We start from the raw sequence: 21,287 nt of genomic DNA on the forward strand, positions 1-21,287 counted from the left end.
TACCGAACGAAACTACATAGCAGTCATAGAAGAAAAAAAAGAACACAAGACACATAACCCCAACACAAACGTCCATCACAGTGACTCCAAACACCCCCTCATTGTGATGGAGGCAACAAAACTTCCACCCTCTTCCCCACGCCCACGGACAGACAGCTCGTCCCCGACCGACCCGCACAGTCCCCGCACAGTCCCCGCACCGGGCGCTGAAACGTCTCGCGGCCGAACCGGGCGATGAAAGGCCCGCGACCAAGCCTTGCGCAGCTAAGTCCCGTGGTCGAGCTGCACCGGGCTTGAATAAAGGATTTTTTGATATAAAAAAAAAAGAAAGAAAAAAAGGACCGAGCGCAGGTGTTCAGCGAAGCGATCGCCGAGCCTGCTCTTGGTTTCGCCGATGTAAATAAGTTGACATCTAGAGCAGCGGATGCAATAGATGAGGTTGGAGGAGGTGCAGGTGAACCTTTGTCACACCTGGAAAGACTGTTTGGGTCCTTGGATGGAGTTGAGGGGGGAGGTAAAGGGACAGGTGTTGCATCTTGTGCGGTTGCAGGGGAAAGTGCCCGGGGTTGGGGTGGTTTGGGTAGGAAGGGACGAGTGGACCAGGGAGTTACGGAGGGAACGGTCTCTGCGGAATGCAGAGAGGGGAGGGGATGGGAAGATATGGCCAGTGGTGGGGTCCCGTTGTAGGTGACGGAAATGTTGGTGGATGATATGTTGGATCCGCTGGCTGGTGGGGTGGAAGGTGAGAACGAGGGGGATTCTGTCCTTGTTGCGAGTGGGCGGAGGGGGAGCAAGAGCGGAGCTGCGGGATGTAGAAGGGACCCTAGTGAGAGCCTCATCTATAATGGAGGAGGGGAAGCCCCGTTTCCTGAAGAACGAGGACATCTTGGAAGCCCTAGTGTGATACACCTCATCCTGGGCGCAGATGCGGCGTAGACGGAGGAATTGGGAGTAGGGGATAGACTTTTTGCAGGGGACCGGGTGGAAAGAAGTGTAGTCCAGATAGCTGTGCGAGTCAGTGGGTTTATAGTAAATGTCCGTCACTAGTCTGTCTCCTGTGATGGAGATGGTGAGGTCCAGAAACGTGAGGGAGATGTCGGAGATAGTCCAGGTATATTTAAGGGCAGGATGGAAATTGGAGGTGAAGTGTATGAAGTCAGTGAGTTCTGCATGGGTGCAAGAGGTAGCACCAATGCAGTCATGGATGTAGCGGAGGTGGAGTTCGGGGATGGGGCCGGTGTACGTCCGGAACAGGGATTGTTCGACGTACCCGACAAAGAGGCAGGCGTAGCTGGGGCCCATGCGAGTGCCCATAGCTACGCCTCTGGTTTGGAGGAAGTGGGAGGAGTCAAAGGAGAAGTTGTTGAGGGTAAGAACCAGCTCTGCTAGGCGGAGAGTGTTGGTCGATGGGGATTGGCTGGTTCTACGGTCGAGGAAGAAACGGAGGTCTTTGAGACCATCCTTGTGGGGGATGGAAGTGTAGAGTGATTGGACATCCATGGTGAAGATGAGGGAGTGGGGGCCTGGGAACCGGAAGTTATCGAGGAGATGGAGAGCGTGTGAGGTGTCTTGGACGTAGGTGGGGAGGGATTTAACCAGGGGGGATAGGATGCATATGTTTTACCATCCGGACCGTCTGCCCAGGGGGCTGTGCTGTATGCCCTGGCTCATGCCTGCATATAGATATTGCCTAATATCCATACCGATTCTGCTCTGCGTTTGGGGTTGAACTTTGGGCAGTTATGGAAAAATAAAGCATTGATTACATCAACAGTCCTCAGGGATGGTAGAAAGAGCAAATGGGGAAATAAGTATGCCAAAGTTGGCCAAAGTATGTCCTTAAAGTAGGTTGTTGTGGCCAGACGCCATGCCCATAGTGAAGTATGCCCTAACAAATCAGAAAAATAGGAACACAGGCCTAACATCTCACCCGATTTTGATGGGGCGACCCAAAAACCACAGGGAACAGACCTCCGATGACTCCAGAGAAGGTAGCCCTGATATGGAATGATGAAAAATCCTTAAGATATGTTCAACTCATGTGTGGTCTCCAAATTTGAGGAAGGATATTCTTGCTGTGGAGGGTGTGCAGCTAGGTTCACTAGGTTAATTCCCGGAATGGTGGGACTGTCGTATGTTGAAAGACTGGAGCGACGGAGGCTTGTACATGCTGGAATTTAGAAGGATGAGAGGGGATCTTATTGAAGCATATAAGATTATTAAGGGATTGGACACATTAGAGGCAGGAAACATGTTCCCAATGTTGGGGGAAGTCCAGAACCAGGGCCCACAGTTTAAGAAGAAGGGGTAGAAAATATAGAACGGAGATGAGGAAAAACTTTTTCAGTCAGAGAGCTGCAAATCTGTGGAATTCTCTGCCTCAGAAGGCAGTGGAGGACAATTCTCTGGATGTTTTCAAGAGAGAGCTAGATAGAGCTCTTAAAGATAGCGGAGCCAGGGGGTACGGGGAGAAGGCAGGAACGGGGTACTGATTGTGAATGATCAGCCATGATCACATTGAATGGTGGTGCTGGCTCGAAGGGCCGAATGGCCTACTCCTGCACCTATTGTCTAATGAACGGTTGGTAAAATCTGAGAAAGTTAAGCAGGCACAGGTCCTCCTGCAGAAGGAAATATGCGCCCGTTTAAGCCAGGAAACCATTTTGTTCCTCTGGTATCTTTGATTCGGACCAGGATCCACCTTCACCCGCTACCCCGCGCTCCCCGCGGAATTCCATCTACGTCACAGGGCAGGTCGGCCAGGGGATTCCCATGACGTAACGCCGTCAGTTGGTCCCGACCTCCCCCTTACGTCACGCCGCCAGGTTGCCCGCAGGTTTTCTTTGTGTCACGCCGTCACGTGGTCCTGAGCCGCGCCGTATGTCATTACGTCAGGTGGCCCTCAAGCCCCGCCCTACGTCACCACGTCAGGCGGACCTCAAGCCCCACCCTACGTCACGCCGTCAGGTGGACCTCCAGCCCCGCCCTACGTCCACACGTCAAGCGGACCTTCAGCCCCGCCCTACGTCACGCCGTCAGGGAGACCGCGCGCCCCGCGATGATGGCGGTTTAACGGTCGGAGAGCGAGGGAGCGCCCGAGGGGACGGAGGATGGAGCGGGGAGAGACGACAGGTGGGGCCGGGTGGCTCAGGGTGGGTTAGAGAAGGGGAGGATGGGGGCGGGGAAGGGGGTGGGAGAGAAAGGGGATGTGGGGGGAGAGAAGGGGGTGGGAAGGAAAGGTGAGGGGGAAGGGAGTGAGAAGCGGGATGGGGATGGGGAGGGGGAGGGTGTGGGGAGAGAAGGTGAGGGTGTAGGGGGAGGGTGAGGGGTGTTGGGGGAGGGGGGAGGGAGAGGGGTGAGGGTGAAGGGGGAGGGTGAGGGGAGTGGGGGAGGGGGAGGGTGTGGGGAGAGGGGAGTGGGGGAGGGGGAGGGTGTGGGGAGAGGGGGAGGGTGTGGGGAGAGGGGAGTGGGGGAGGGGGAGGGTGTGGGGAGAGGGGGAGGGTGAGGGGAGTGGGGGAGGGAGAGGGTGAGGGGAGAGGATGAGGGGGGGGTGAGGGGAGAGGGTGAGGGAGAGGGGTGAGGGGAGTGGGGGAGGGAGAGGGTGTGGGGAGAGGGTGAGGGGAGTGGGGGAGGGAGAGTGTGTGGGGAGAGGGTGAGGGTGAGGGGAGTGGGGGAGGGAGAGGGTGAGGGGGGAGGGTGAGGGGAGAGGGTGAGGGGAGAGGGGAGTGGGGGAGGGGGAGGGAGTGGGTGTGGGGAGAGGGGGAGGGAGAGGGTGAGGGGAGAGGATGAGGGGGGGGTGAGGGGAGAGGGAGAGGGGTGAGGGGAGTGGGGGAGGGAGAGGGTGTGGGGAGAGGGTGAGGGGAGTGGGGGAGGGAGAGGGTGTGGGGAGAGGGTGAGGGGTGAGGGAGAGGATGAGGGGAGAGGGTGAGTGGGGGGAGGGTAAGCGGTGTAGGGGGAGAGTGAGGCGTATAGGGGGAGGGTGTGGGGAGAGGGGGAGGGTGTGGGGATAGAAGGTGAGGGGTGTGGGGAGAGTGGGGTGGGAGGAGGATGGGCAGTGAGGGGCGTAGGCAGGGTGGGAGGGAGGACATGGGGCTGAAGGGGACGATGGTTGGGCAGGGACAGCAAGGAGGATGGAGAGGAGATAGCAAGGGTTATGGGAATCAAGGGTGAGGAGGGGCAGAGGGGATGGTGAGGGTTTAGGACATGTGAGGCAGACACAGGGGGATTGATATTTGAACTGGGGAGGGGGACATTAGCAGGAGGGAGACACGGAGGGGGTTGGAGATGGAGCCTGGCCAGGGAGGTATAGGGAATGCAGACAGCCCCAGAGGTAATCTGTCTCTAGATCTGTTCTGCAGCATCCTGTCTCAATGTGCAAGACGTTAGGGAGACCACACCCGCTATGATATGTACAGTTCCAGTCACCCTGCTACAGGAAGGGTGTTAGTAAACTGGAAAAGATGCAACATAGATCGATTGATTACCTGGATTGGAGGGTTTGAGTGAGAAGGAGGAGCTGGATAGGCTGGGATTGATTTCCATGGAGCAAAGAAACTTAAGGAGATGACATACAGGTTTATATAATCACGTGAGCACAGACCGGGTGAAGGTCTGAAACTAGGGTTTATAGGTTCAGTGTGAGAGGGGAAAATTTAAAGGGGATGTGGTGCTGCATGACTCTTTGTATTCCAACATTCATTAAAGTTCTAGCAGTCAGATTTTATTTCCCTGTCGCGCCCCTGACTGATGTCGCATTTGTTTCAGGAAGCGGATAGAGCGAGAACAATGGGCTCTACATGTCAGAAACAGAGGCAAGGTCTGGTGAAAGGCCGCAGGGAACAGTTGAGCAACAGACACAAGAAAGGCTGAGGTGAGAGGGAGCTGGGACTGGAAGATGGGTGTGTGTTTTGTTTTGCCTTACTCCTCATTATGATCGCACCTCCTCATTTATCTCTTTAGAAACATAGAAAATAGGTGCAGGAGTAGGCCATTCGGCCCTTCGAGCCTGCACCGCCATTCAATATGATCATGGCTGATCATCCAACTCAGTATCCTGTACCTGCCTTCTCTCCATACCCCCTGATCCCTTTAGCCACAAGGGCCACATCTAACTCCCTCTTAAATATAGCCAATGAACTGGCTTCAACTACCTTCTGTGGCAGAGAATTCCACAGATTCACCACTCTGTGTGAAAAAAACCATTCTCATCTCGGTCCTAAAATACTTCCCCCTTATCCTTAAACTGTGACCCCTTGTTCTGGACTTCCCCAACATCGGGAACAATCTTCCTGCATCTAGCCTGTCCAACCCCTTAAGAATTTTGTAAGTTTCTATAAGATCCCCCCTCAATCTTCTAAATTCCAGCGAGTACAAGCCGAGTCTATCCAGTCTTTCTTCATATGAAAATCCTGCCATCCCAGGAATCAATCTGGTGAACCTTCTCTGTACTCCCTCTATGGCAAGAATGTCTTTCCTCAGATTAGGAGACCAAAACTGTACGCAATACTCCAGGTGTGGTCTCACCAATGCCCTGTACAACTGCAGCAGAACCTCCCTGCTCCTATACTCAAATCCCCTTGCTATGAATGCCAACATACCATTCGCTTTCTTCACTGCCTTCTGCACCTGCATGCCTACTTTCAATGACTGGTGTACCACGACACTGAGGTCTCGTTGCATCTCCCCTTCTCCTAATCGGCCACCATTCAGATAATAGTCTGCTTTCCTGTTCTTGCCACCAAAGTGGATAACCTCACATTTATCCACATTATACTGCATCTGCCATGCATTTGCCTACACACCTAACCTATCCAAGTCACGTTGCAGCCTCCTAGCATCCTCCTCACAGCTAACACTGCCCCCCAGCTTCGTGTCATCTGCAAACTTGGAGATGTTGCATTCAATTCCCTCGTCCAAATCATTAATATATATTGTAAATAGCTGGGGTCCCAGCACTGAGCCTTGCGGTACCCCACTAGTCACTGCCTGCCATTCTGAAAAGGACCCGTTTATTCCTACTCTTTGCTTCCTGTCTGCCAGCCAGTTCTCTATCCACATCAATACTGAACCCACAATACCGTGTGCTTTAAGTTTGCATACTAATCTCTTATGTGGGACCTTGTCGAAAGCCTTCTGGAAGTCCAGATATAACACATCCACTGGTTCTCCCTTATCCACTCTACTAGTTACATCCTCGAAAAATTCTATAAGATTCGTCAGACATGATTTACCTTTCATAAATCCATGCTGACTGTCCAATGATTTCACCACTTTCCAAATGTGCTGCTATCCCATCATTAATAACTGACTCTAGCATATTCCCCACTACCGATGTTAGACTAACTGGTCTGTAATTCCCCATTTTCTCTCTCCCTCCCTTTTTGAAAAGTGGGGTTACATTAGCTACCCTCCAATCCTCAGGAACTACTCCAGAATCTAAAAAAAATTGAAAAATTATCACTAATGCATCCACTATTTCTGGGGCTACCTCCTTAAGCACTCTGGGATGCAGCCTATCTGGCCCTGGGGATTTATTGGCCTTTAATCCATTCAATTTACCTAACACCACTTCCCGACTAACCTGGATTTCACTCAGTTCCTCCATTTCATTTGACCCCCGGTCCCCTGCTATTTCCGGCAGATTATTTATGTCTTCCTTAGTGAAGACAGAACCAAAGTAGTTATTCAATTGGTCTGCCATGTCCTTGTTCCCCATGATCAATTCACCTGTTACTGACTGCAAGGGACCTACATTTGTTTTAACTAATCTTTTTCTCTTCACATATCTATAAAAGCTTTTGCAGTCAGTTTTTATGTTCCCTGCCAGTTTTCTTTCATAATCTATTTTCCCTTTCCTAATTAAGTCCTTTGTCCTCCTCTGCTGGACTCTGAATTTCTCCCAGTACTCTGGTAAGCTGCTTTTTCTTGCTAATTTGTACGCTTCATCTTTTGTTTTGATACTATCCCTAATCTCCTTTGTTAGCCACGGATACACTACCTTCCCTGATTTATTCTTTTGCCAAACTGGGATGAACAATTGTTGTAGTTCATCCATGCGGTCTTTAAATGCCTTCCATTGCATATCCACCGTCAACCCTTTAAGAATCAATTGCCAGTCTATCTTGGCCAATTCACGTCTCATGCCCTCAAAGTTTCCTTTCTTTAAGTTCAGAACCGTTGTTTCTGAATTAACTATGTCACTCTCCATCCTAATGAAGAACTCAACCATATTATGGTCACTCTTATGGTCAACCATATTATGGCCCAAGGGGCCACGCACATCAAGACTGCTAACTAACCTTTCCTCATTACTCAATACCCAGTCTAGAATAGCCTGCTCTCTCGTTGGTTCCTCTGCATGTTGGTTTAGAAAACTATCCCGCATACATTCCAAGAAATCCTCTTCCTCAGCACCTCTGCCAATTTGATTCACCCAATCTATATGTAGATTGAAGTCACCCATTATAACTGTTTTACCTTTGTTGCATGCATTTCTAATTTCCTGTTTGATGCCATCCCCAACTCTACTACGACTGTTAGGTGGCCTGTACACAACTCCCACTAGCGTTTTCTGCCCCTTAGTGTTTCGCAGCTCTACCCATATCGATACCACATCCTCCAAGCTAATGTCCTTCCTTTCTATTGCGTTAATCTCCTCTCTAACCAGCAACGCTACCCCACCTCCTTTTCCTTTCTGTCTATCCCTCCTGAATATTGAATATCCCTGGATGTTCAGCTCCCAGCCCTGGTCACCCTGGAGCCATGTCTCCGTAATCCCAACTATATCATATTCATTAATAACTATCTGCACATTCCACTCATCCACCTTATTACAAATGCTCCTTGCATTGAGACACAAAGCCTTCAGGCTTGTTTTTACAACCCTTATACAATTATGTTGAAAAGTGGCCCTTTTTGATTTTTGCCCTGGATTTGTCTGCCTGCCACTTTTCACCTTGCTACCTATTGCTTCTACCCTCATTTTACACCCCTCTGTCTCTCTGTTCATGCTCCCATCCCCCTGCTACATTAGTTTAAATCCTCCCCGACAGCACTAGCAAACACTCCCCCAAGGAAATTGGTTCCATTCCAGCTCAGGTGCAGACCGTCCTGTTTGTACTAGTCCCACCTCCCCCAGAACTGGTTCCAATGTCCTAGAAATTTGAATCCCTCCCCCTTGCACCATTTTTCAAGCCACGTATTCATCTGAAATATCCTCCTATTTCTACTCTGACTAGCACGTGGCACTGGTAGTAATCCAGAGATTATTACCTTTGAGGTCCTACTTTTAAATTTATCTCCTAGCTTCCTAAATTCACCTTGTAGGACCACATCTCGTTTTTTACCTATATCGTTGGTGCCAATGTGCACCACGACAACTGGCTGTTCACCCTCCCCCTCCAGAATGTTCTGCAGCCGCTCAGAGACATCCCTGACCCTTGCACCAGGGAGGCAACATACCATCCTGGAGTCTCGTTTGCGGCCGCAGAAACGCCTATCTATTCCCCTTACAATTGAATCCCCTATTACTATAGCCCTTCCACTCTTTTTCCTCCCCTCTTTTGCCACAGCGCCACCCACGGTGCCATGAACTTGGCTGCTGCTGCCTTCCCCTGGTGAGCAATCTCCCCCAACAGTATCCAAAATGGTATATCTGTTTAGGAGGGAGATGACCGCAGGAGACTCCTGCACTACCTGCCTACTGCTACGCTGGCTAGTGGCCACCTGTTCCCTTTCTGTCCGCTTGTCTTTTACCTGCGGTGTGGCCAACTCACTGTACGTGCTATTCACGACCTTCTCAGCATCTTGGATGCTCCAGTATGAATCCAACCGCAGCTCCAACCGTTCAATGCGGTCTGCCAGGAGCTGCAGCTGGACACACTTCCTGCACACGTAGTCATCAGGGACACCGACAATATCCCTGATCTTCCACATGTTGCAGGATGAGCACTCCACGGGGCCGATCTCAACTGAATTTAGATCATCCAGACATGGCTGATTAGACCCCCTGCCCAAGAATCACCTCCCAAAGCACTCTACGCTTTTGCACCACTACACGAAAGGGACAGAAGTGAGAGTGGGCCACTTGTCTCCTCAAACATGCCCCATAATTTAATGTGACCAGAGCCAATTTGCTCCACACCTCAACTCCTCTCCTGTGCCAACTGCACATAGCTTTGCATTCCATGATCTTTGAAAAACTGATCTGTGACCTCCATCGTCAACAATCTAACCTCCAGGGTGGAGAATTCCAGCGTCACCATGCTCTCCCTGAATGTGACTGAACAATTATGGTGTAATAATTACCATAATTTACAAATTCACGTACAAATTTAACTACACTGTCATCCAGATTGTTAATGTGGATAACAAACAACAGTGGACACAGCACTGACCTCTGCATCACTCCACTGGTCACAGGCCTCCAATGAGAAAAACAGTGCTCTAAAACTAACCATTGACTCTTTCATCCAAGCCACCTTGAATCGAATTGTCTAGCTCGCCTTGGATTCCATGTGATCTAACCTTCCACACTAGCCTACCATATGGCAACTTGTCAGTGGTGTTCTGAAGTCTGAAACTGTCCTGCTCACTATCCTGGCCTCATCTTCGAAATATACTTGTTAGGTTTGTGAGATAGGATTTCCCATTGCCAAAGCAATGCTGACTATCTCTAAACCGACCTGGAGTCATACTGCACAGAAGCAGGCTCTTCTGTTCAATGAGCAGGCTCTTCTTCCTTCAGTCTACGCTAGTCCCACCTGCCAGAATGTGGCCCATAACCCTCTAAACCTTTCCTATCCAAGTACCTGTCCAAATGTTTTTAAATGTTTTTACAGCACCCGCCTTAACTACCTCCTCTGGCAGCTACTTCTATTTACCCACCCCCTGTTTGAAACTATCCTATGACTAAAGAAGTTGCTCCTTACCTCGTTTCTGAAAGAGCGCCCTTTCATTCTGTGGCTATAACTTCTGGTCCGAAACTCTCCCACCAGTGGAAACATGCTTTCCACATCCACTCTACAGCATTCCATTGTTCTGTAATTTTCAATGAGGATCCCCCCTCAACTTTCTAAACTTTGGCGAGTCGAGGCCCGGTGCTGTCAAACGTTCAGACGACATAGACAATAATATATACACCTTATGATCACCGCTTAGCCTCCTGAGCTCAAAGGAATAAAGCCCTAGCTTGCCCAACTCCCCCTTGTTAAAGAAAACGTTAAAACACAACACAAAGATCTGGCAAGACAAGCAAGAGTTTATTCCAAAGCGCCAAACACAGTGATCACTGGGAGCAATCGTAGGAGATTGCTCAACGAACAAAGATTCACCTGTTCCTTAAGTACAGGCTTTCCTTTTGATGTTTGGTTTGCCATAGCAAACACTTTAGAGGTTTTCCTTCCTCCAAATGATCTTATACAAATATACATTGTGCACCTCTCAAAGCGCAGCAGAGTAAACACAGCCATTACAGATAAGCAAATGTCCTGTTACCCTTTCAACTGTATTTTATTGTTTTATGATTGCCATTTGTCCTTTGAGAACAGAATCTGACTAAAGTAAACTGCAGTGAGTGTCAGCTGCAGATGCCCAGTTTCAACCTAATTTAAAACACAGACTTATTATCATGCATGAAGAGGACTTTAAACATTTTAAGCACACCAGGGCAGCGTAGATGGGGCATGTTGGTCGGCATAGGCAAGTTAGACCAAAAAGTCTGTTCCCACGCTGTGTAACTCTCTGACTCTAATCAGCCCATGTCTAACCAAATGCATGTATATCTCATCTCAGAATCCTCTCCAGTAATTTGCCTACCACAGATGTTAGGCTCACTGGTCTATAGTTCCCAGGTTTTTCCTTGCAGCCTTTCTCAAATAGAGGCGCAACATTAGCCACCCTCCACTCTTGCGGCAGCTCACCCGTGCCTAATGATGATTCATATATCTTAGCCAGGGATCCTGCAATTCTTCTCAAGCTACCTACAGTATTCTTGGATATGTCTGATCAGGCCCAGGAGATTTATGTACTTCCAATAACCTTAGGACATCCAGTACCTCTTCGACCATATTACAGACTTTCCTAACTGAGGACCTTGCCCGTCTCCTGCAGCATTTAGAGATAGCCATTTTGGTTTCTGGAGAACCCTATTCTCTCTCTATTTACCGTCTTTATCTTAATGTACATAAAATCTCTCTGGATTTTCCTTAATATTATTTCCCTATTTTATGCCCTCCTGATTTTCCCGAAACTTCTCCAGCGTTACACTTGATCCCAGCTGCCTACACAAGTTCTATGCCTCCTTTTTCCAGACCAGAGGCTCAATTTCTCTGATCATGCAGGCTTCCTTACTCCCACCTGCCTTGCCCTTTGCTCGAATTGGAACATGCATGTTCTGAGCACATGCCATCACACTTTTAAAGGCATCCCGCTTTCCGGATGTTTCTTTGCCTGCAAAGAACCTACTCCAATCAACTTGAGCAAGTTCCTGTCTCATACCATCAAAGTTACACGAGTCCCAATTTAGAATTTTAACTTGTGAGCCCACCCTCTCTTTAACATATAACATATAACATATAACAACTACAGCATGGAAACAGGCCTGTCCGGCCCTACCAGTCCACGCCGACTATTCTCCCTGACCTAGTCTCATCTACCTGCACTCAGACCATAACCCTCCAATCCCCTCCTATCCATATACCTATCCAATTTACTCTTAAATAATAAAATCGAGCCAGCCTCCACCACTTCCACCGGAAGCCCATTCCATACAGCCACAACCCTCTGAGTAAAGAAGTTCCCCCTCATGTTACCCCTAAACCTTTGTCCCTCAATTCTGAAGCTATGTCCCCTTGTTGGAATCTTCCCCACTCTCAAAGGGAAAAGCCTACCCACGTCAACTCTGTCCGTCCCTCTCAAAATTTTAAAAACCTCTATCAAGTCCCCCCTCAACCTTCTACGCTCCAAAGAATAAAGACCCAACCTATTCAACCTCTCTCTGTAGCCTAAGTGCTGAAACCCAGGCAACATTCTAGTAAATCTCCTCTGTACCCTCTCCATTTTGTCGACATCCTTCCTATAATTTGGCGACCAGAACTGCACACCATACTCCAGATTCGGCCTCACCAATGCCCTGTACAATTTCAACATTACATCCCAACTTCTATACTCGATGCTCTGATTTATAAAGGCAAGCATACCAAACGCCTTCTTCACCACCCTATCCACATGAGATTCCACCTTCAGGGAACAATGCACAGTTATTCCCAGATCCCTCTGTTCCACTGCATTCCTCAATTCCCTACCATTTACCCTGTACGTCCTATTTTGATTTGTCCTACCAAAATGCAACACCTCACACTTATCAGCATTAAACTCCATCTGCCATCTTTCAGCCCACCCTTCCAAAAGGCCCAAGTCTCTCTGTAGACTTTGAAAATCTACCTCACTATCAACTACTCCACCTATCTTAGTATCATCTGCATATTTACTAATCCAATTTGCCACACCATCATCCAGATCATTAATGTAAATGACAAACAACAGTGGACCCAACACAGATCCTTGGGGCACTCCACTAGACACTGGCCTCCAACCTGACATACAATTGTCAACCATTACCCTCTGGTATCTCCCATTCAGCCATTGTTGAATCCATCTTGCAACCTCACTATTAATACCCAACGATTTAACCTTCTTAATCAACCTTCCATGTGGAACCTTGTCAAATGCCTTACTGAAGTCCATATAGACAACATCCACAGCCTTGCCCTTATCAATTTCCCTGGTAACCTCTTCAAAAAATTCAAGAAGATTAGTCAAACATGACCTTCCAGGCACAAATCCATGTTGACTGTTTCTAATCAGGCCTTGATTATCCAAATAATTATATATATTGTCCCTAAGTATCTTTTCCATTAATTTTCCCACCACAGACGTCAAACTAATAGGTCTATAATTGCTAGGTTTACTTTTAGAACCTTTTTTAAACAAAGGCACAACATGCGCAATGCGCCAATCTTCCGGCACCATCCCTGTTTCTAATGACGTTTGAAATATTTCCGTCATAGCCCCTGCTATTTCTGCACTAACTTCCCTCAATGTCCTAGGGAATATCCTATCAGGACCTGGAGACTTATCCACTTTTATATTCTTCAAAAGTGTCCGTACCTCCTCTTCTTTTATCCTCCTAATTTCCATCACTACTCTACTTGCTTCGCTTACCTCACATAATTCAATATCCTTCTCCTCGGTAAATACCGAAGAAAAGAAATTGTTTAATATCTCCCCCATTTCTTCCGGCTCAGCACATAGCTGTCCACTCTGACTCTCTAATGGACCAATTTTATCCCTCACTATCCTTTTGCTATTGACATATCTGTAGAACCCCTTGGGGTTTACTTTTACATTACTTGCCAAAGCAGCCTCATATCTTTTTTTCGCTTTTCTAATTTCCTTTTTAAGATTCCTTTTACATTCTTTATATTCCTCAAAAACCTCATTTACTCCCTGCCGCTTATATTTATTGTATATCTCCCTCTTTTTCCGAACCAAGTGTCCAATTTCCCTGGAAAACCACGGCTCTTTCAAATTATTATTCTTTCCTTTCCACCGAACAGGGACATAAAGACTCTGTACTCTCAAAATTTCACCTTTAAATATCCTCCATTTCTCTATTATATCCTTTTCATAAAACAACAATTTCCATTTCACTCCTTTTAAATCCTTTCTCATCTCCTCAAAATTAGCCTTTCTCCAATCCAAAATCTCAACCATGACTATTTTAAAGCTAATAGAACTGTGGTCACTCCTCCTAAAACGCTGGTATCACAAAATGCTGGAGTAACTCAGCGGGTCAGGCAGCATATCAGGAGAGAAGGAATGGGTGACGTTTCGTCCTCACCTTCCACCCCATCAGCCAGCGTATCCAACAAATCATCCTCCAACATTTCCATCACCTCCAACGGGACCCCCACCACTGGCCATATCTTCCCATCTCCTCCCCTTTCTGCGTTCCGTAGAGACCGTTCCATCCGTAACTCCCTGGTCCACTCGTCCCTTCCTACCCAAACCACCCCCTCCCCGGGCACTTTCCCCTGCAACCGCACGAGATGCAACACATGTTCCTTTACCTCCCCCATCAACTCCATCCAAGGACCCAAATCGTCTTTCCAGGTGAGACAGAGGTTCACCTGCACCTCCTCCAACATCATCTATTGTATCCGCTGTTCTAGATGTCAACTTCTCTACATCGGCGAGACCAAACGCAGGCTCGGTGATCGTTTCGCTCAACACCTTTGTTCAGTCCGCCTTAACCAACCTGATCTCTCGGTGGCTAAGCACTTCAACTCCCCTCCCATTCCCAGTCTGACCTTTACTGTCATGGGCCTCCTCCAGTGCTATGGTGAGGCCCACCGGAAATTCGAGGAACTGCACCTCATATTTTGCTTGGTCATCTTGCAGCCCAGCGGTATGAACATTGACTTCTCCAACTTTAGATAGTTCCTCTGTCTCCCTCTTCCCCTCCCCCTTCCCAGTTCTCCCTGTGTCTTCCTGTCTCCACCTATATCCTTTCTTTGTCCCGCCCCCTGACATCAGTCTGAAGAATGGTCTCGACCCTGAAACGTCACCCATTCTTTCTCTCCTGAGATGCTGCCTGACCTGCTGAATTATTTCAGCATTTTGTGACACCTTCGATTTGTACCAGCATCTGCAGTTATTTTCCAACACCTCCTAAAACGCCCATCCACTGACATTTCAGGCACTTGCCTGCCCCAATTTCTAAAGAGAAGATCGAGCTTTGCTCTCTCCCATAGTGGCCTCTAATTATTGCCTGAGGAAACTTTCCTGAACTCATTTGACAAATTCCATGCCATCTCAGCCCTTGACACTCTGGCTGTCCCAGTCTATATTGGGAGAGTTAAAATCCCTGATGATGGTAACCCTATTAGTCGGCTGTCTGAAATTTCCTCGCACATTTGTTCTTATAATTCCCGTTGGCTATTTAAGGGCCTGTAGTACACTCCCAACAAGCTGATCATCCGTTTTTTAATTTCTGAGCTCCACTGATACAACCTCACTACAAGACCCATCAGAAATGTCATCTGATTACTGCTGTGACATTCTCTTTAATCAATCGAGCAACAACCTCTCCTCTTTTACCCCCATCTCTTGTACCTCTAGCACCTGTACCCTGGATCATTAAACTGCCAGTTCTGTACCTCTCTTAGCCATGTTTTTGTAATTTTTAAAATGTCCTAGTCGCATGTACCTATCCAAGTCTTACCCATCAGGCCTCTCGCATTAAATAGACGCTATTCAATAGAAACATAGAAACAGAAAATAGGTGCAGGAGGAGTTGGCCATTCGTCCCTTTGAGCCAGCACCGCCATTCATTGTGATCAAGGCTGATCATCCACAATCAGTCACCTGTGCCTGCCTTCTCCCATACCCTTTGATTTCGCTATGCCCAAGAGCTCTATCTAACTCTCTTTTAAATCCATCCAGTGAATTGGCCTCCACTGCCTTCCGTGGCAGAGAATTCCACAAATTCTCAGCTCTCTGGGTGATTCCACAAATTCACAACTGTGGGTGATTCCACAAAATCACAACAGTCCTACGTCACGTCCTGCTGTGCTATCCGGCCTAGTGAGCTTTCTTTATCATCCTCCATACCTAGTTCCAGCCTCTCACCTGCCTCAGTTCTCTCAGTTCTGCAGTGAACACCCCCCCCCCCCAACCAGCAAAGTTAATTTAAACCCACCCGACTACCAGCAGTAAACTTTCCGGCCAGGATATTGGTTGGTCTCCAGATCAAGTGTAACCCATCCTCCTTGTATGGATCAACTCTGCCCCAGAAGAGATTCTAATGGTTCAAAAATCCAAATCCCTACCCCCTGCAACAACTCCTCAGCCACACATTTATCTGTCCAAATTTCTTGTACCTACCCTCATTAGCACGTGGTACTGGAGTTCATGCTTTTGAACCTTTTGCCTAACTATGTATATTCATTTTGTGGGACCTCTTTCTTTTTCCTGAACTCATTTGTGCCAACATGCACAGCACTCACCCTCCCCTTGAGAATGTCCATGCCTATCGAAATGCTGGTAGATCCAGTCCCTCCAACTTCCCTCAAATAACCTTTGCGCCACTGATGTCAGGCTCGCTGTTCTGTAGCTTCCTAATTTATTCTTGCTGCCCTTTTCAATAATTCACTTCTTAAATAGCTTTGTTCAAAACTTCTCACAGTGGTGCAGCTCGTAGAGCTGCTGCCTCGGTTCTCCCATCATCTGGCTTCGAATGTGACCTCGGGTGCTGACTGTATGCAATTTACACATTCTCCCTTTCACCTTGTGGGTTTCCTCTCAGCTCCCAAAACATCAATGATGGTACTTTATTTTAATTCTATCTTTTACATTGTTCTGTGTTGTGAATGGAGCAATCTGGGTGGGCAGAATGGGAAGAGGAAGTGGGAAAGGGGGAGGGGGGTGAGGATGGGGGGATGGGAGAAGGGAGAGATTGAAACATATTTACCGAAACGGTGCAATGAAATTGTTATTTACAGCAGCCTAATACCTCTATAAAAGATAACATAAACACAAATAATGTTTTAGTTCATTAATAAAAACAATGTTGGTGAGAAACAAAGCAAGCCCAAAGATAAAATGGGGGAGAATAACTTAGTTGAGGTTTGGATTTTTTTTAATGGATGGTTGGTGTGGAGTCAAAGGTCCTGTTTCCATGCTGTTTGTCTCTGACTCTGTCCCACCATCTAGCCTGTTATATACATACATAGATATCTGCTGCCTTGGGCTCGTGTGTGGCTCATCCCTCATTTATCCCTTATCCTTGTCAACTCCAAACAACACAAACCAACATTTTTAGACATTTGTGATAATATAAAAGCGTTATCCCTGAAATTAGGTGAGTTAATCTCTTCTGGGCTATCTTCAATGCAAATATACTCTTAAATAACGAGACCAATACCACACATAGTATTTCAGGTTGAATTTAAACTCTGCAGTATCATCTCCAACCCCGCTTGCAATAAATCCCAATGTGCTGCTTATCTTCCTGATGTTTGTCACACCTTCATGTCGACTGTCAGGTGTCTCATGCACAAGAACACCTCGATCTGTCTGCACTCCACCATTTTCAATTTCCTCTGCCTTTTCATACTTCACACAAGTGCGTGACCTCACATTGCTCTTAATTAAGTTCCATTCACCAGGTTCAAACCCATTCTCTTGATCTGTGTCTGTCTGTGATGCCTTGACTTGAGGGGAGCACAGCTGAGTAAGGGAGGAGAGGGGGTGGGGGCTGGTGCACAGTGAGCAGAGATGGTGAATCAGAGGACAGACGTGTGAGAGAGGCATCATCTGCAGGATAATTTCCTCCCACACCAGCAGTGAGCTAATGTTGGCCCTCTGTTGTGTACTGGGATTTTATACTGAGAATGGATTGGATAATAAACATCTAGAAAATAGACACATCCCTCCCCAGGATAGCTCACTATTAATGTTGAACACTGAGCTTTGAATGTGTTGTAAAGTACGCAATGTTAGGAATGATGTTAGTTTAGACAGGAACAAAATTGCATGATTGCAGCAAGCGGGGATGGGCACATGGCATGGCTGTGATTTTAGCCTGAATTGGACATTCCTGCGTGGTAACATTTAATGTCTTCACAGCTGGCATAGATTTGAACAGCATGGAAACATGCACTTTGGCCCAACACGTCCGTGGTTTGCCCATGTCCCTGAGCAAGTGTTCCTCCAAGTGTTGGAGCAACACAACTGGACAGATAGCATCTGTGGAGGGAATGGACAGATGGTGTTCGGAGTCTGACGAGGGAGCCTGACCTGAAACATTGCCTGTCCATTCCCTCCACAGATGCTGCTTGACCTGCTGAGCTCTTCCAGCACTTGGAGATTTGTTCAAAATTGCAGAATATGCAGTTTGTTGTATCTCTCCCGACATCTTTATTGTCCAAGTGCCTCTTCAAATTTCTTTGAAACATGATAGTTGTACGTGCCTCAACCACTTGCTCTGGCTGCTCATTCCATATACTCACCATGCTCTGAAAAATGTGTCCCTCCTTAAACCTATGACTTTTATCATGAGAAAGAGATTGTGACTATACAGCTTACTTAGGAAAAAAAACTGCAGATGCTGGTTTCAATGGAAGGTAGACACAGTAACTCAGTGGGTCAGGTAGCGACTCGAAAAGTCACCCATTCCTTCTCTCCCAAGATGCTGCCTGACCCGCTGAGTTACTCCAGCATTTTGTGTCTGCATACAGCTTACTTACATTCCACATAAATTTATAAACCTCCATAAAGACACCGCTCAGGTTTTACCTTTGCTCCAGGGAAAATAGACAGCTTATCCATTCTCTCCCTTTAAACTCATTTAAAATCCCAACAACATTTTCTAGTCTTGGCTGTTTTGCAGGTGCCAAGGCTGTCCGCTCATCATAGTTCTCGAGCACTGACACCAATGTGGATGTTCCATTTCCAGTCCTCTCGTTACTGTAGTCCCACCGCACAGCTGAGTGTCCAGAGCTGCCACGTTAGAGGAGGTTGACGTGGAATGTAAAACATGTCATGGAGCTGCTGGGCAGAATGGCGTGTTTCTGTGCAGAGACATAAACAATTCATTTTCTCTTCTGTGGCCATTGCAGGTCAAATGGAAACCCATGTCCTGGTCAATTCTGCCCTCTTCGACTATACCTGGCAAAATGAGAGCAAGATTCAGGTACTACAATTACTGGAATCTTGAACAAAATGCTGGAGTAATATAACGGCTCAGGCAGAGTTTGCAGAAGGAATGGAAAGCAGTTTGGATTCAATAGTCAATAGTCAATGGTCGTTTATTTGTCACATACACATAAAAGTGTAGTGAAATGAAACATTACCCGCAGTTGAAACACTAAGACCAATAAGAATAATCAATAAAAATGCAATAACACATACAATCATACACTAACACCAAACAAAAGAAACATCCATCACAGTGAGTCTCCTCCAGTCCTTTCTCACTGTGATGGAAGGCCAAAATGTCTTTTCTCTTCCCTGCCGTCTTCTCCCGAGGTCAGGCTGTTGAACTTGCCACGTCGGGGCGGTCGGGGCTCCCGACATTGGAGCGCCGCGCCGGACGGTGAAAGGTCCACGGCCAATTCCAGGCCGCGCCGGACGGTGAAAGGTCCGCGGCGGGCCGACCCAAGCCCCGCGATTCGGGGTGGGCGAACACGCTGCCTCTGCCGCTGCCGGTGCTCCCGATGTCGGCCCCCACCCAGGGGCCTGCGGGCTTCCGACATCCACGCGGCCCGCGCCGGAGCCTCCGGAGACGAGTCGCAGCCGCTCCCGCAGCATCCGAAGGCGGCCAGCGCCGCAGGTGGTGAGTCCGGGCCGCGGGCTCTGCGAACCAGAGCCCCAGGTGGTCCCAGGTGCATGGCCGGTGGTAGGCCGCAACGGGAACGGAGACACGACACAGAAACAAAGGTCGCGTCTCCGTTCGGGAGAGAGAATTTTTTTTACAGTTCCCGTTCCCTCCCACCCCCCCCCCACATAACATACAAACACTACACCATATTAAAACTACAATTCATACAAAAACAACAAAAAACACAAAAGACCCTTCATCAGACTGAATAAAGTGCGAACAAGCAACTTTCAATATCAGGAGCGCAGGTAACATTGGTGAACGGAAGGCTGCAAACTGAGCAAAATTTGACACAAGGAATCAAGGGGACAGTTGGTGAAATGGGGACTGGAATATGAGGGAACACGAGAGAACGACGAGTGGGTGGACAGACTGAGAAACAGTATCCTTGGAAGCTTGAGTGAATAACTGATGATCCTTGTTTTCCAGTTTGTGCCATCTTATTCCACTATTTCCTCTGTGTTGAGCTCAGTCATGATGTTCTCATGCTGATTTTCAAACCGTTTAGTGGTCCTATCTGTTACCCTCTTTGCAGTACTCTCCATAATTTTTAATGGTCCAAGATATATGGCTGCTTCCAATTCAGTTCTTTCGATAAACTGATGTAATTTTTAGTGAGCGAGGAATGATTGTGTGAGATGCAAATGTGAGTGCTCACAATCACGATGCTCGAGACAATCTTGAGAAACAAGAATAGTTTATTTGCAAGTCTGCAGAGTTCGGTGCCTCCCCTCTCGAGGCACACCGAGGTCGGGAAAATCCCTTCTTTTTATTCACTTCAATTTACAATTGTTACACCTTTAATTCCTCCCCTTCGGGCTCCTTCCAATCGGAGCACTGAGGTGCACAATCTACCGTCACCGCCCCTGTTGCCTCCCACATCATACATCGCATGCGCATTTAAATGAGACATCTTGTCATGCTGGGCGTTTTTGTAATATTCATTTATCTCATTAGGCAAGCGCAGTACAGAGTAGTTCATGCCCTTCCTCTCCCCTAGTTCTCTGATTATTTTGCCCTTCCTCCTAGTTCTCTGATTATCTTCTAACACTTGTCCTTGGACTGTCACCATTTGTCCTTGCGGTTTTTTTTCTAGCCGAGCACGGTCGGGTCAGCTATTTCTCAGGGTCCCTTTTTTTTTCTAGCCGAGCACGGTCGGGTCAGCTATTTCTCAGGGTCCCGAGTCTAAATCAATTATCCCTTTTTTTTTAACCTCTCACAATCCACCCTTTTTCTTATGGCACGCTACTTTGATTTATACTATTTCTTCCTTTTCTAGTGCTAGCAGCAGAGTCTTTGCCTCTCTATATTCCTCCTGCTGGTCATGCTGTGTTCTAAAGGCCATCATGGCGATGTCGTTCTTTGTCAGAGCTGTCTCTATCAATCGCTGAGACAACCCCCGTATGCAGGGAATGATGCAACATCCGAATAGACACAGCAACCCCATCATAACTATCACTGATGTTAGGGCTGATGTAAAGATGTGCTTCCATTTCCCAAACCAGGAGTCTAGAAACCCGGTCCCGGTCTACTCCTGAGTTCTCGGCCAATTCGATAGACAGGGAGGTGAGACTCGCTAGGGCCCTTGACACGGACCCATCAGGAGCAGTGTTGTTGGGGATGAAGGTGCAACATTGTTCCCCAAACATTACGCACACCTCCCCTTTTTCAGCCAGCAGCATGTCCAAGGCCATGCGATTTTGCCAGGCCATTAGGCTGGTAGCTGTCAGTTCCGCTAATCCTTCAACCGCATCTCGAGTGTAATTTATAAAGCTTTGTTGATTGTAGTATAGGTAGTTGATCCAGTCCACATTTTTATTAATTGTGGACCACCAGAAGAGTATGG

At 47.7% G+C, this 21,287-nt stretch overlaps 1 long non-coding RNA gene across 1 annotated transcript in view; it reads left to right on the forward strand.

The window, feature by feature from the left end:
- The first annotated feature begins 3,022 nt into the window (after positions 1-3,022).
- Positions 3,023-21,287, forward strand: part of LOC144590376 (uncharacterized) — a 38,131-nt gene continuing 19,866 nt past the window's right edge. Inside the window, exons 1-2 of the long non-coding RNA XR_013546341.1 lie at positions 3,023-3,132; positions 4,765-4,870. This is a non-coding gene — a long non-coding RNA (uncharacterized LOC144590376). The remainder of the gene's footprint in view (positions 3,133-4,764; positions 4,871-21,287) is intronic.

Source organism: Rhinoraja longicauda, unplaced genomic scaffold (assembly GCF_053455715.1).
Source record: "Rhinoraja longicauda isolate Sanriku21f unplaced genomic scaffold, sRhiLon1.1 Scf000171, whole genome shotgun sequence".
In the NCBI taxonomy this organism is placed as follows: Eukaryota; Metazoa; Chordata; class Chondrichthyes; order Rajiformes; family Arhynchobatidae; genus Rhinoraja; species Rhinoraja longicauda.